General features: G+C 39.4%; 1 protein-coding gene across 3 annotated transcripts in view; it reads left to right on the top strand.

The window, feature by feature from the left end:
* Nucleotides 1–16,924, top strand: part of MACROD2 (mono-ADP ribosylhydrolase 2) — an 891,867-nt gene that overhangs the window by 598,073 nt on the left and 276,870 nt on the right. The gene's annotated exons all lie outside the window — the stretch shown is intronic.

Raw genomic sequence — 16,924 nt, forward strand, 5'->3', positions numbered from 1 at the left:
GTTTGACATAGTTCCTGCTGTGTGAAAATAACAAACAGCAACTTTTAGTTAAGTTAATTTGAGTTTTGACTAATCAGACACTGCAGATGCAGGGGAAAAAAACAGTGACAGGAATATTTGCAGTTGTTTCTTCTTTTTCAAGGACCTCTTATTTAAAATTGATTTTGTGATGATTGTAAATCTGAATTAGGCTTCAGAAGGTAGAATCTAAATTACTTTGGGTGCTGTATCCTTTTCTACTTGAACTGCGCTTTCATTTCTGCAGAAGAACATGCAGATGCCATTTCCACAAACACTGAATATGAACTGGGTTTCGGATGAAGCTCTGCCGTGGTCCTCAGGTCCGCCTCTTGCACTTTCAGGGGAGCGCTGCGTTTTAGTTCTTGACTCTTTGGCTTAAATTTTGATCTCTAACATGGATGCATCTTTGTTATTAGCTTATAAAACCAGGCAAGACATGGTGTAAATATATGGAAATTACTAATAAGTGGAATGTACAAATAGTAATAGTTTTCTCTTAGAACTGGCCTAGTTAATAGAAAAGGTCTCAGCAGGTGTAAGGGATATGGTTTCCTGAAGCCAGTAAAGAAAGTTGGAAATGATCTCTGGTAGGAATCTTCAGTTTTCCTGAGGTAACGGAAGTTAGCATTGATTTCAACTGGAAATCTGTGGCATTACTGAAACAGCATCCGCCTCACTATATAATGTTTCAGTAGTTGTTTCTTGGTTTCAGCTTTGGAAATGAATTAAGGCACATCTTTGCTAAAATACTCCGGTTTTCTGAGGCTGGATTGTTTTTGTTTGGTTTGGGAATATAATCCCCAATTGATTTTACTGTTTATGTTTTAATAAATACTTCCTAATCCTCAATGGAAAAACAAGTTAGCTTGGGGGGGAGGAGGAAGAAACTTTTTTCCAGACTCTGAGGTACTGCCTGAGAGTAGTAATTAAACAGACAACCCTGCATCAGGCTTCAGGTGTCAATATTTTCAAGAATGTTTGATAGTAGTTGCATTGCTAAAATTGTGTTATGTGCTGTGTTTGAGGTGTGAAGTATACCCGAAACCCGCAAAGCTATGCTTTCATCTTGGTGGTTTGTTGGGATTTTCCCCTCTATACATGCACATTCCTTTAGATAAAATCAGTGTCTAGACAAGCAAGTGGATCAACCTCATTCCCGGTGGCCTAGCTGATTAGTATTGCTTCATGCATTGGGCAGTTAACACTGGGGTATCCTACTAAAATGTTATTGAAGGAACATACAGCCTTGATTTCTCACCCCAGATCTGTACAAACAAATGCTGTCCCTTCAGAAACCCTTGGCTGAGAACTGGGTTTCATCTCCAAATGGAAGTGGACACATTTTGCAAGAGATCAACTGCGTGTATCTGATTTGAGTCTGGATTGTGTTCTGCTCCAAATTCTTGTAAATGCTTAGATTGCTTCCCTGCTCTATTATTATTAGGAGAGAGTAGTCACACTTCTCTGGAGAGCAGTCCTTTCCTGTTTGCAGAGCACTCCTTTTCTCCCATAAAAAAGAAAACTGGGAAGAAACAAGCAAGCAAGCCTCTCTCTGAGGTTTTGGCTGAGGGCTGATTGCTTTTCATGAGAGTGTTGGATAGAGGAAAGCTCTGCCTTTCTTCCCCAAACACTTCCCTGACGCTCCATCTCCACCCATAGCACTGTGGATGTTCCAGCTTGAACGAGTTAGAGCCCCGAGAAGGCCATTTGCCATTGTGCCAGGAGTCAAAACTTTGATTTTAATGTGCTCCTATTTACAGAACGCTGGCAACAAATTCACTCGTGAGGGATCTTTGGTTTAGAAGTCTGATAGCTTCAAATGAGGGATTAAATCTTTTAAAAATCCAGTAGAAAGCAACCAATGCTGAATGTTTGAGTGCAAAACAAGTAAGGGTCTACCCACAGGCACTTTGGAGAGAAAAAAAGAAGAGAGGTGTTATCTTTTCCTAAGAGATCCCGGTCGCCTCTAATGTGGTTATAAACTGATAATCAGACTAAGAAAGCAAAGGTTGCCAAGACTCCTATCCCCGTGGATCCCTGGGTTACTCTCTTCTGTTGCAATAAATGCTTTCCTTTATAACAAGAGCATGAAGTTTCATAAACAAAACTGCTTCAGGAGGAGTACAGAGGACTTGTGTCGCTCCCATATTGGTGGGGAAGTACTGGAGTATCAAGCGACAGATCCTCAGTAGCTGTTCAGTAATACTCAAACATGAGCGAGAGTGCAGTCTTAGCCTTATCACAGCTTTTCTGTAGGCCAGCTAGATTTTTAGGGAGTTTCTTACATTTTGTCTCTTTTCCCCTTTTCACAGCAATTTTACTATCTGTTTAAAAAAACATATTAAAGAGGGATAAAAATAAATCTACAGCCGAATCTGTAGTCCAGAGGGTAGAAAGTGTTATTTTGGGCTGTAGTGTGTCAAACGTTTGCCTTATACACAGTGAATCACCATTTACACATGCACTTTCCCTGTAATTACCATCTTGTTATGTCTGAGGTACTGCCAGAAAGGGGGGTGGGGTGGGGAGGGGGAGAAAAGAGTTACTTTCTTCAATAGACTTTATGGAAGAGCACCTCATTATCATGTCTTTAAGAAGCTATCCACAAATTCTGGTGTTTGCAGCCTGCAAAGTGAACAGGGATGTCTGATATGGCACTACAAACCTTACAAGCTGCAAAATTAAAACAAGGCTCTGCAGATGGATATGAGGAGACGGGAATTTTAATGTTTGTCACAATAGTCTGCTGAGAGATAATTATGGGGTGGACTACATCTGGAAGGAGTTGTAGATGTTACGGTCTATGCACACCTATTTGTTCTTCTTGCTGCTGTTGTACCGTAATACGAGGTTTGGCTTCTGTTCCTAGATACTTATGTTGGCAACATAAGCTGCTCTCTGGCAACATAAGCAAGTATTTAAATGTTATTTTAAACTTAAGGAAGGAAAAAAAAAAAAAAAAAAGGAAAGGGGGGGAAATAAAACTTTAAGGGAAATCTCCAGTTGGCATTTCTTTTGGTCTCTACATCAGTATAGCTGTATATTTTAACTCAGCTTGACTTTCAGTAAAATGATATCATCTATCCTTTCTGAGGAACAAAAAATAATGGCAGCTCTTAGGTTTCTGTTATGAATGTATATTTACATTTCTTTTAAAAATACAGGGAGAGAAAGGGAAAGAAAAAGACCAAAAGCCATGAAAGTGCAGAATGTCTGCAGTGATTTAGACAGTGAAAGTGCATGGGTTCACTGCATTTTTAACGCCTTTATTACATTGGAGTAAGACTTGTTTCTTATAGAATCAGGCCACTTATGCATATTTGTAGCTTTTGGCCTGGTCATGGCAAAACATTGCAAGGTTAAATTTATTATGTGTTGCTAAAGGAGAGTCTGAAAAGCAAGCTTTAGGAAGCAAGGAAAGAAAAAAAAAAAGTATGCAGTGTGTGTAGGAAATAGAAGCATATAATATGTCCTCAAGGCATGATACAGGGAGGTATTGCAGATCCTCTGCTCTGCTTTGTCTTTATCTGGGGAGAGAGGTCCCCTGGTCTAGTGCCAGCTTGTGTCGCAGCTGTCTTGACCTCCAGTGCGTCCTCTTCAGTATCCAAAGAACAATTCATCCTGCCAATCCACAGAGGACTGGGAGCGTATCCATCAGCTCTTCTCCCCGTGAGATGATACAAGATATATTATAACAAGGGATTAACCGACAGGTGCGCTACTGAAGGATTATAAAAGCCCTCTGAAAATCTGAGTCAGAGGACTAAACCAAATGTTTTCAAAGGCAGAATAAATTCCTGACACAGGGCTAAAGGTTGAGGCAATCTATTTCCATCTTTTCCATCTGTTTCTTCTCATTTTCTGTTGGTGTTTCATTCCGAAGAAATGTATTTCCTTAATGAGCAATTCTAAGAAGGGTTGCACTGTCATCCTTCCAAGGAAGGAGTTAGCTCAAATTTTTCAGAGCCACTATACACTAATCTATAATAAGCTCTGTAGCTCTGTATTGAGAATCTGAGGAGCTCTGAGGAGAAGGATCTGGGGGCCGTGGTAGACAGTAAATTATCCATGGCCCAGCAATGTGCCCTTGGAATCCTGGGCTGCATAGGGAAGAGTGTGGCCAGTAGGTTGAGGGAGGTCATTCTCCCCCTCTACTCTGCACCGGTGAGGCCACAACTGGAATACTGTGTCCAGTTTTGGGCTCCCCAGTTCAAGAGGGACAGGGAACTGCAGGAGCGAGTCCAGCGAAGGGCAACCAAGATGATTAAGGGATTGGAGCATCTGCCTTATGAGGAAAGGCTGAGAGAGCTGGGGCTCTCTAGCCTGGAGAAAAGAAGGCTGAGGGGAGACCTTATTATGGCGTACAAGTATCTAAAGGGTGGGTTGAAGGAGGATGGATCCAGGCTCTTTTCAATGGTTCCCAGTGACAGGACGAGGGGCAATGGGCACAAGTTAGAACACAGGAAGTTCCGTTCAAATACACGGAAACACTTCTTTACGGTGAGGGTGACAGAGCACTGGCACAGGCTGCCCAGGGAGGCTGTGGAGTCCCCTTCCCTGGAGATTTTCAAGACCCGCCTGGATGCAGTCCTGAGTAATGTGCTCTGGGCAATCCTGCTTTAGCAGGGGAGTTGGACTAGATGATCTCTAGAGGTCCCTTCCAACTCTGAAAATTCCGTGATTCCATGATAAGTAACCATGAGGCAATCTTGTCTTTCTCTCCAGTCTGGTGCTTTGAGTCCATGTAACCATCACGGTGGCCTGAAGCTGTACATAATCATGAGTATTTGAATATCGTATGTCTATGGTGACCTAGGAAGATTAATATTATCATATAAATTCCCTGTGATGGGGGGAGAAATAAATAAAAAAATCTAGTAGGTCATATTAGGAAAGTTCTCATTAAGAAGATTCTATCTTGTCACTAAGCCAATTTTTTAACCTGATCAGCAGCTCCTCATCCTTCAACTCAGACTACATCAACTTTTTTGACACTACTGTGTAGTTTTAACAGTCATTTTTTTGTAGCTCATTGGGAAGTTAATTTCATTTTATTTACTCCGTAGTTTGTGTAATTTAATATTTTAGCAAAAAGGATGATGTATAACTCATTTTTTGTTGCTTTTTGGACTGATCACCAGTTAACTGAGATTATTAAAATTAATAATAGTAACAGCTATGAAATGACCATTATAATATTCAAGTAATCCTAGAAATCTAATTACTACTTGTATAAAAATTTGTTGCATGCATTATTTAACAGTGTTCTTATTTCAGACAGTGAAGCGTCCATGATACTAATTGGTCTCTTTCCATATTTTAAATACTAAAAAAATTATTACTAGAAAGTATAAATCGATGAGCTCTCAACAGTCTAAAATTAACATTCATATGACATACTTAGTAAGGGGAAGCTCAAACTTGATTCCAGACAAGAGACTTAATAAGCTCACTTCTTTTAGTGGAAATTGGCATTTCACGGAAATTGTAGTTAGACTATCTAGAATTTTATCTGTCTGACTGGTCCAACTTACAGCATTTCCCCTGAATAGTAGAGGACAAATCCTGTACTTCATTAAAATAGTATTTAGTGAGTGTCCTTAATTTCCTTTCAAAAGCTTAGACTGTTGAACACTAAATACTCAGTTGTTTCATGGCCTCACTTTTTGTCTTTTCCCTTTTCTTCTTAGGAACAGATAGAGTGTCTGTATAGTGACATTTTTCGTAAAATCGGCAGAAGTACGAAGAACTTAAGGCTTTGTAAAGTCTGGAAAGCCTGGCTCCTTTGTTAGGCTCACTGCCTGAGTTTATTTTTGCATATATTAATTGCCCCCTTCAATCTTGCAGCTCCTGCCCACACTCTTTAACCCTCACTGTCTTGGTTCTGCTCTGCAAGAAACAATTGTTTGTGTGCTTTCTTGCTCTTATTTCATAGCAGCTTAGATCTTGAAGCTCCTAGCGTGGCTCATGTCTAGTTGCTTTTGCAATAAGCTATATAGATATCTGCAGAATGTTGAAGAAAAGCCAGTAACCTCTCCAAAGGCATCAAAAACACATCACGCTTCAGGTGCTTTTCCTCTTTTTCCTTTCACTTTTTGTATATTTTTTTTTTCCAAGGCAAACTGCTCTGGAAAGCATAGGAGTTGGAAAAGATCTCTGGTATTCAGAAAACATGTTGCTGATAGCAAAAACAGGGCTTCAGCTGGTCAGATATGATGGTTTTTTGGTATTTGTGGTTTTTCATTCAAAGAATTAAGAATGTATCAATTACCATGATGAAAGTTAACTCTGTATTGTTATATGCCAACAATATCACTTAATTCCCTCTTCTAAATTTTCCTGGCTCATGTCAACAAGATAATCTATGTGTTTGTTCTATGGCTTTACGAACAGGTAAAACTAAAGGTCTTTGAAGCTAATTTGTTAAGAAATGAATTTAAGTATGAAAATACAGATATATGGACCTTGTCCTAGAGACATTAAGTTAATACAATATATGAAGTATAAAATACTTCTTGGTAAAAGGCCCAATTATTGCTATCCAAAATTTACTTTGATGTAATCTTGCCCCTCCCCCCAGAAAAGAGCATGTCTCTAAAACTAAACTTGGAGCTCAGTCCATTAGTGAATTCCACCTTTTGTATTGGCTTTAATGAGTGTGGAACATACCACAGCATTGCAGAAGAGGCCAGCAGCAGAAGGATGCCCAAGTTCAAAACTATGCAGTTTCACTTTATTTAGCTTTAAATTATATATAAAGGAATTAACTGGCCCAAGATAACTTAAAAATTACTGTCTCAGAGTTAAGAGGCAGCTAGCAACTAGTCTAATCTTTTGGATACCTATTCGGATAATTAAATCAACCAGTTAAGTGTGTATATTGCTATTCACGACTACTTCTCTACATATATATTTCATCTTGAGAAGTCAGCATTCAGAAGCAAAGACAAAGATGTGTCTCTTGGGGTTCTCTGAGGCCCTGCGTAACCTCATCCAAGTTCGAAATTGTTCCTGCTTTGAGCAGCAGGTTGGACCAGATGACCTCCAGAGGTGCCAGGGTCCTTCCAACCTTTTTTTTTTTTTTCCTTTTTTCCTCTGTGATCCCAACCTTCTTGCATGTTTTCTTCATTGACACGTGAGATCCGTATCAGGGAATCACACAATTGCCTCAGATTCCTTGGTGAGATCTCAACAGGTGCTATAGCAAAGCAGGTTTTCTTTGCAAAAGAGCATTGTGTTCTTGTGGGTGTCTTTTAACCATATTCGTGATTAAATGTAGTGTGATAACTTGGTAATTATAAGAACATCTTTGTCATGCCTTCCCCATTTCTACAGAAAATGTTGTATATGAAGTACGTTACCTCTGAGTTTTAAACACATTGTAAAAAGACAGACAGCTAGTTTAACAGTTTCAGTCAAATTTCATGATGCAACTGAGCTTCCCTGAAAGGAGGAAGTTAATATAAAATTAATCTAGTTAAAGAAGAACAGGTATCATCTTGACAGCTGTAAAACTACTCCTGGGTTTTAAAACTTACACTAGAGCTGATGTGTGTCCTATTAGTGGTGACTTCATTTACCCATGCACTGTGACATAACTAGTATTGTATGTAATCTTAGTTATACAACACATTCTCACAAATTCTCCATACTTCAGCAGCTAGAAAAAGATCTAAAAAGTGTCTAGGGTAAGATTTTCAGTCCTAGATCATCACCCACAATCACTTTCATATTGGAAAGTCGTTTTATCCGATGTTTACAAATGAAAAGCTCTAAGTATATTCAGTTAAAATTGAATCCCACTCACAGCTTAAAACCTATTCCTTGAGAACAGAATACACATACTAGTCTGTACTTGTGTGTCCTTAAATAGTTTTTAAAAGCCCTGAGACAGTAAAGTTCACTGGGAATAATATTTGTAGTGCCGTGTATATCAATTAGTTGTCACACAAAGGTATTAAATGTATCTTATTGAACTCTCTGCCTGCGTTAGCTGTTTTCCTAAGGCACTTAATATCTCCTCTTTCTCATTCTTTCCTTATTTCTAGTGTACAACGATACTCTGATCTGGCCTGGCCACAGAATATTGTGGACCTGCCCCTTATTTGTCCTTTGTTCTCCATAGCAGACATTGTCTCTTACTGTGTATTTATACGATACCTATTATAATGGGCCTAGTCAGTGTTGGAGACCCTAAATACTATTCCAGTACAAATACAGAAAGTCACCATATACATAAATTTACATTACCAAGATGTCTCTCATTCATACGTTTGGTGCCTGAAGGTCACTTCAAGTGTGGAAGAAGTACGTGTGAGAATATCGTGGTTCTTAGGTGGCCCGTGAAAGGTAAAAATGTATTGCTGTTATGACAAATACTTTCTTTCTCCTGAAAAGAAAGAAAAGATCAACAGAACAGACTTGCTGTTGTGAGTCTCGTCGAAGTACCTGAAAGACAATTTAAAGGTGTCTCTGCCTCCAGGGGTCATTCACTGCATTGTCCTTTTTCCTGCATCTTTGTTAGATAGGAATGCTACCATATATCATTGGAAAGGGCAACTGCTGCTGAGGCAGAAGAATAGCGAAGTCGGATGATTCAGTGTAATGAATGACTAATCCTGTTTCTAAGCCAGAATGTATTCTGCAGTTCTGCACACCGCAGGTCTTGGTGGTGGTTGTGTCAATGGAAGGCCACCTTGGGCCTAGAAGAGTGTTGTGCCTTTTTGTCTCGGAATGTGTTTAAAGCCATTGTGTGCCGCTGACTGCTGGAAAATCATTCACCTTCCTTCTGTCTGAAGATGTGATACCCAAGACAATAGTATAAAATACAATGAATTGCAATAATGGAAGGAAGCATCTACAGCAGTGGTCTGAATTTTCTTGAGGGAAAAGAGATTTTTTTTTTTTTTTTTTTAAAACTTAATTTCTAAGGTAAATAGAACGTTAGATTTGTATACATGCTTTGAATTTATGCAACTTGAGTAATTCGCTGGTGGTTGTACCAGTGCATAAAACTAATTACGTGCATACATTGTCGGGACAGAGGCATTATTTCTCAAACTCGGTGTTAATGATTATTAATACAAATCAGCTTGTTATGGAATTGTTTCCTATTTCATTAGTTGATCAGAATCTGGTTATTTAACTTAAGCTAGTTGTATGTATCAATGAGATATTAAAGAGCTTGGGAGAACACATGAGGCTTGCTGCAGAGGCAAAGCAGCGAGAGTCAAAATTTACCTTTCTGTGAGTGTACTGTTCAGGAGAAAGTTTGAGTGCTTTTAAGAGCTTCTGTGCAGAGCAGAATCATTGCTGGTTCTGTTTACTTACCAGTAATGGTATACATATTAAATTCCCCTTCAGGCTTACTCAGGGTGAGATGTTCAGAAACAAACGTGCACCTTGTTGAAGAGTGTTAAGTCAGAAGTTCAGTATGTCTTAACAAGGTGACTACAAAAATAAATGTGGATGGCCTTTTTGTGTACCTGCCAGGCAGGCACGATAGAAGTCAGCCATTTACTGATAGAGCTGGTTAGAAAGGGAGGGTGGGAAAAGTCACCTTCTGCTTTAAAATACACTTTGAGTCAGGTTTCTGCTCAATAGAGCTGAATTCAGTTTATTTCTGAGCTGTCACTACTGCAGAATAGCACCGGTTCGAGGGGTATTCTGTGAGAAGACTAACTGTAATTGGCAATCCATTTCTTCATTTCCATGCTATAGCCAGCCTTGACAAATTAATCACAATCAAATACAGGCTGCGGGAAGGGGGCGACCTATGTAGCACAGAAGAAAAATGAGGCCTCACGTTGGCATGACAGACTAATCTTTCAATTCACCCCCTTGGACTGATTGAGAGGACTTGTTGGTGTACCTGTCACCAGCACCACCCATAAACAAACTGTTCACCCTTGGCGCTAGGGTTTGGCGGGTACGATAAAGGTTATTGAGTGCCACCCGGCACCTCGTCGATCACTGCCTTGGGACAGGGATCACCTGGATTAGTCCTGAGGAGGAAGAGTTGCTGTGCAGTGGCTTATAAGATCCCTGGAGAGAGCGCAACCGAAACTGTTGTGAGCAGTGATTTTGTCTGATCCCATAGGAACTGAAACGGCTCCTTGGTTTGGGTGGACGCGTTATGGCTACTGCACAAGAAGCCTGTCACAGCAATGATTATTGTTAGCAGGTCTGAGCGCTGATAACTGGTCTGTGAAGTTGTCCCAGAGAATAGGACCTAGGCTGGTTCCACATGGAAAGGAAAAAAACGGCAGCCTAAAAGAGCCAGATTGACTCTGTCAGCTATGGAAAAAACTTTTGGTAGATGTTTTAGTCAGCTTTCTTCTTATGTACTTCTTGGAATGGTGCAGCACATGTGACTTCTAGGGTTATATTTGGAATATGAGACCCTATTTTAACTGACCTACTTGTAATAATGTTCTTTATACTATCTACTGCTATGATTTTAGGTTTTCATCTGGTAACTAAAGTGGAAACAGAGCTAAATTCATGCTGGAGTAAATCAATATACCTTGGTTTCAGAGGAGTTTATAGTGGTTTGCACTAGTTGTGAAATACTCCATTGAATAGATGTAGCTTTTTGTAATTGACCCTATTTGCTTTGACTCGAACTTCATTGACTTCAGCAGAGGAGAAATCTGGTCCAATGTATCATACCTTTATGTTCATTTGGAGCAGAGAAGACTTCTTATCTTACTTTTCTTGAAAGAGTATCTATCCCCTTAAAAAGAACATTACTTTAAAGTCTGATTAGTAAATGATTTGTGTGTCGTCTTATTCCTTTCAATATACTAATTACATATGAGAGAGAAGAGTGCTTGCTTTCCTACATATTAATGGATGATAAACTATATCTATCACTTTCAAATTTAGTTTTGGACAATGCAGCATATCAGTTTCCTCCCCCCCTCCCCCCCTTTCCCTTCTCTGTGATGTTTGAAAGAATCCTTTAACAGAAATAATGTATAACACTATAGGGTAATAATTTACTGTATATGATGCTGCGGCAGAGGAAGACTTTGTCCCCTTCTATTTTCATTTCTCTCTGGAATAAGAAAATTAAACCTTCATTTTCAAGGAGTTGGAAGTATCCCATATTGAAAATATCATCTTTCATCACACATTGAGACTTGTTCTGTCAAAAAAGCAAATTATAGTTTACTTAAACTGAGTAGCACTTCCAGGTTACTTGTTGAGGAAGGTACTGTTCAATGTGAATAATGCTGCGTTGATCCTGCATGGGGAGGGGCCTGGTTTGGACATCCCTGACCTAAATAAGACCCAGCATAAATGTCAGCATATTGTTCTAGCGGGCAGCCGGGTAATGTTTTCTGTATCCATTTTCCTATTTCTCAGTTTTTACGATCAAAAGTGTATTTCTAAAATGGAGATGATGACAGTGTGAACAGTTGGCTGTTCTCATGAGAAAAATACAGAAAAGGAAGATCTAGAACCTAATATTAAAATCAACAGTTGCATCCTTGGGATAAGAGTAAATTGATTGTTCCGGGGTGACCAGTGTGCGGTGTGTAGTTCAAGCTTTATGTACCAGCTCATTATCTAATGTTGGAAAAAATGAGTATCAGTTTTATGCAGAATGCATATCAGTGTAAATTGCCCAATGTAGGCTGTGAGCTGTAGACAGTGCAATCATAATAGCTTTTCAACTGATGCAGCTCTGTGGCTTCAAAACATTAATCATTTTCTTATGCCTTTAATTACTGTAAGGTAGTTATATTTGTGTCCATAATAGGTGCTAAACATTATGCCACTGATAGGTTTTTAACCATTTTTTGTTGTAGCTAGTAAACGCAATATAGCAGACCATTATGAGTCCAGAACCCTTTTTTTTTTTTTTTTTTTTTAAGCCGAGCGCCATTAGGAACATTACTGCTGTAAGGCCAACAACATTTTGAGCTATATTTGCTAGCTGATTGTAGTCTTCTGGGTTTTTTGTTTTTTTTTTTCTGGCTTTAGGAATGAGAGAAAAGAACAATTCAGTTGCTAAACAGGCATTGCTTAATTGAGAGAAGATGATTTTTGTCCCCTTTAGAAAAATAAAGCCTAGTTCCCAACATGAGAAAGAAAGGAAAAGTTGCTGCATTTCCCACAGTACTAAATCTAGAAGAAAACAGTGATGCTACTGACATGCTGACCACACTGGTCAGTGCTCTAGGAGTCTTCTATTTTATTTAGCTGTTGACTTCATAAGTTGTAATTTACTAGTTTTCCGTAAAGCAATAGTTTTCTGATATATAGTAGGCTCTTCACAAAGGCAGATGTGAGATTCTAATCGAAGCTCTCAGCCGTGATGTAGGTAATGAGGGGGCATATTGGCAATGCTTCCACGTCAGTCCTAATGAGGATTTCAGGTTGTGGAACTTTACACCAGTCTCACTTTTGTGTGGCCTGTTTAGTTGTCACCATTTTATTGAATATAGGTAAGTAGAAGCAGTGATTGTATTTACCACGCTTGGCAACCAAGAAGCGGAGAATATACAATTGACGAAGTTGAATATCTGAGAATCTCTCCTTAATTTATGTGTGAACCCAAGGTTTTATCAACTCCCCATGTATATTTTCAGTTGATGTTTTTCAAAATTGCGCACAGGTGACATGGAAATATTTCCGACTGCCATACCATTGCATTTCTTTAAGAATGCCAGTATATTCAAAATTGTCTCACCAAGGGCAGTCAGTGATGTTCTAGTTGTGAAATTTCATGCATTTGATAGTAAAGAATTAACTTCTGAATTCTTTCTTAGCTTGTTTCGTGTTTTCAAGATTTCTTTTCCTAGTGGTTGACCTTCTTCTGAGTTTCCCATGTTGATTATATGGCATTTATGCTGACCTTAACTAAGCTGAACACTTTCTGGAAAGGAATAGATAGAAATGTTTCTCCATCAGCGCTTATGCCAATAAAACAGAGACTTGTAGTTCATAAACATATATTATGTTTAAATTACATATTATTTCAAGAGATTATACACTTTAAAAAATTACACTGGATAATGAATTATGCTTACTTAATAGAGCAATTTTCAGAAATTATTGAAGTTGCACAGTATCAAAGCTTCCAGCTAGGAAGAGGTCACCTTGATATTTGCACTGAATATATTTCAGCCTTGGCTCCATATTTTATCAATCTTGGTTTTCTCTTACCTCCACAATTTTTTTTAATCTACTTATTTTTATTATTTGTTTTTATGACTCTTACTGTCAACATATTTCACTGGTTTTCCACTTACTAAACAAAATGGTTCTGCCTGAATTTCATGCGTAGTCTTAATTTTGTAACTTTTAATGTATGATCCCTGCTATTTAGGTTACTCTGTATTTATTGCTCGTTTTTGTCACTGCCTACTAAATACATTAATGTCTGTGGATCTCTAAATTATAAGGCTCCCCTCTTCCCCTAAAATGTCAGAAAGGTTGATGAAACTCTCTTCCTCTTCCTTCACAACAAATCTAAATAGCCTCTTAGTAAACACTAGGAGGTAATCGTGTGCTTCAGTCCAATCCTGAATGATCTGTCTGTAATTTTCAACGCTTAAGACGATATCATCACATTAAGACTCATTGGATGCAGTTGTTTAAAAGATAATTTGCTTTTAAAAAATCCAAAGCCGCCACCACCACCAAAACATCCGAGCGATCCTATCTGAGCACTATTTGGCTACTCCAGTCCCACCTGCTGTGAGGGTGCCTGCCTTCCAACAGCTCACTCTGCCGGTTCCCTTGGCCGCCCCATGCCAGGAGTCACCACCTCCTCAGGTCTGTCAGTCTGCCTGCTTGACTGTGTGACAGTTTGCTAATCCGTTTCAATCCCAAGGAATGTGGCTGGGGGAAAAAAAAATACCTAGGTTGAAGCCAACCTGTCCCACTTGATTTGGAGCAAAGCAAAGGGTGTTCACACCCTTTGTGTGGAGTGGAGTGACTCCCAGGGAATAGAGATGAGCTGCTTAAGGCAGTAGAATCTTCATTTGTTAACTTTATTTAGAAGGTGATGTTTTTCCACACTCTGAACTTGCTTTGTTAAAATAACATGTGTGGTCTGTTTTCATTTGTTTACTGAATTTTCAAAAGTGCCTCAATCCTTTTGAATCATCACTTGTTTTCAGTGTGTACCCGGTGGTATTATGCCACTCTTACATGCACAGAACATGACAAAGGTGTATGTAGAATCTGATGGGAACTGCTAGGAAACAAGATCCATGTTAAAATTTCAGCACAAGGAATGTCCCAGAAGTTCACACACTCATTGTTTCCTCCACTAACTTAGTACTATTATTGCACACTACCTCTTTCTTCAAATATTATTCTAAGCAGTTTTGAAACTTTACAAAAGCTAGTCTTTACAAATGCTATCCTTAGCATTTTTTTTCTCCTTCCTGCTCTTTCAATCTGTACAGAGAAATTATTCCCAAATTCCTACCGGAGAGGGGGTTTCTTAATTAGAGTTTATTTCCCTTCTTTTGGTGTTTGTGTGAACTCGGATACCTTGCAGCAATTAGTTTTTCTGTTTTGTTCAAATTGATGTGTATCTTAGAGGTTTAATTGTAATCTCCTATTTTCGAAGGAATACAAATCCTCCTTCTTCAACCCTTCTGAATTTTGGAGATCCTTCTTTCATTTGGATGTCTGCTACTCTTTTTTCCTCTTCCTAGAATGCTCAAGTTAAATACTGAGTGCTGGGCGTATGGTGGTTAACATGGCTAGATTAGTATCTTTTACAGTGTTAGTATAATTGATTTTTATTTACTCTTAACTACTTTAGATAGGGACTGTACCTTTGCTTTTTGAAATAATTTTAAGAAGTAATGTTTAGACTTTCAGTGGCATAATCCTTTCAGTCTGTTATTCTTTTCCTGTCTCCAGGTAGTTACTGTAAGTTCAGTAGCTTTTATTTGCATAAGCATCAAGCTGCATGAGATTATTTTCCAAAGTTCATATAAATATGTAAAATTCAAATAAGCATAGCTATTGATACCATTGGTTTTCACTCATCAGTACTTTAAGTTTTCTTGTTTTGTTGTGGAAGTCTTTTCTGTAGCAGTCGATTCATAAAAATCAACCTTGTTTTTTGTAGAGTGGTAGTCTCTTGGTTTTGTAAATCTAACTAGAAAAGACTAACTAGAATTGCTCCAACCCCCCAAAATACTTGTTTGATTGTTTTTGAACCAACTCTTAACGCTGGTCTCGCACTGAGTACTCTCATGCCTTAATTTTCCATGCTCTGCCTTTTTTTTTTATAGCTTTTCTGCATGTGATTGTGACTTAATTTTGCAGTCTTTCAAATCGTGTGTTTTGGTGAAAGGAAGCTAGAATAGATAGAATATTTTTATGACTGAGAAATCTGTGATAGTGTGGTGGCTTGATCTGGTCTACTACCCAGTCACTCTCTTACTTGTCTTCCTCAGCAGGATGGGGGGAAAATAAGATGGAAAAGCTTGAGGATCGAGACAAATACAGAGAGATCCCTTGCCAAGTGCCATCATGGGCAAAACAGACTCGACCTGGAGAAAACTAATTTAATTTACTGCCAACTAAACCAGGTTTGGACAGTGAGAGACAAAGGCCTTCCCCTCACCCCCTCTTTCCTGCCTCAAGAGTCACCGCCTCACCTCCAAACCCTCCACCCCCTCCTGCAAGAGGGGCCCACGGGGCTGTTTCTCATGTTCTATTTTTAATTTGTCATCACTCCTCGCTGCCGGGCACTATTTTGCCCTTTCTAAAACTGGCTTCCCCTGCGGGGCTGTGCTGTGCCCTGTGCTGGGCCTGCAGGAACTGCCTGGAACCGGCTGCACCCGCCATGGGGCAGCCCGGGCCTCTCCTCACAGGGGCCCCCACAGCGCCCCCTCCCCGCCGGCCCCTTGACGCCTGCACACAGAGACAAGAGAAAAAACTTCACTAGAGAGCAGGAAATATGAAGTTTTATTGTAAGTTAGACACATTCTTTGCCATCTTGTCTGTAATCTCCACAGTGCAAGGAGCAGGGTTTGTGAAATGCCTTTTTCAGTTTTAAAGTGCAGAGCTCGGAGGTGCTCTTTTCCCCCCTTCCAGGGGTAAGTCCTGCGAGGAGAGCTGAGGTAAAACCTCTATAAATCTGCCTGAATTGCCCTGACTTCTCTAGATTTTGTCCCATACAGTGATAATTTTCCCTCCTCCGTGCATTTTTGTGGGGGTTTATTGGTTTCTGTCCCCTGAGATGTGGGGAAGGCTGTGCTGTGGAGTGTGGTGACAGCATAGTGACGATTCACTGAAAGAATCCTGACCCAACTTAATATTGCACTGGTATTTTTTACAATCTGGAGATGTACAGCTATCGTGTCAATGCAAGCTATCTTGAACATAATCATATATATAAAGAGGACCCTTTGATAAAATTAATAGCAATCCCATTGGCAAAAGCTGCTGCATAAGCTCGACTCTGATGCTTACATTTGGTTTCAATTATGTAGAAAGCTCTTTTGAACTGACCCACCTTCTTTTTACATTTGCCCTAATTGAAGGTAATCTGTTTTCCCTAGTTTGCTTTGTTTCTCCATCCAATATGTTTAAATGCTTGTCTGTACGCTGGCTGCTGATCTACCTGGGATGTCATGTTTCCAAGAGGGTTGGCGGTGTTCGGCTGCAGTGTGGAGATCTTCCTCAAAAGTGTCATTTTCCACAGGCATAGTGTGGGTCATCTCGTGCTGAGTGTACACGCGCGCTAGATTTAATAAAGTGCTGGAATAAACCACCCCTTTTGCTGCCACATGGCCACATTTACAAGGAAATTGAGGTGGGAGGTCAATTTTCACTTAAAGACTCAGGTTGGAGATGCCTGGTTTTTAAGTGGAGGTCTTTTAATCTCACTTGTCTGACAGGTGGTAAGAAATTTACATTT

Source organism: Vanellus vanellus (assembly GCF_965231255.1).
Source record: "Vanellus vanellus genome assembly, chromosome: 3".
In the NCBI taxonomy this organism is placed as follows: domain Eukaryota; kingdom Metazoa; phylum Chordata; class Aves; order Charadriiformes; family Charadriidae; genus Vanellus; species Vanellus vanellus.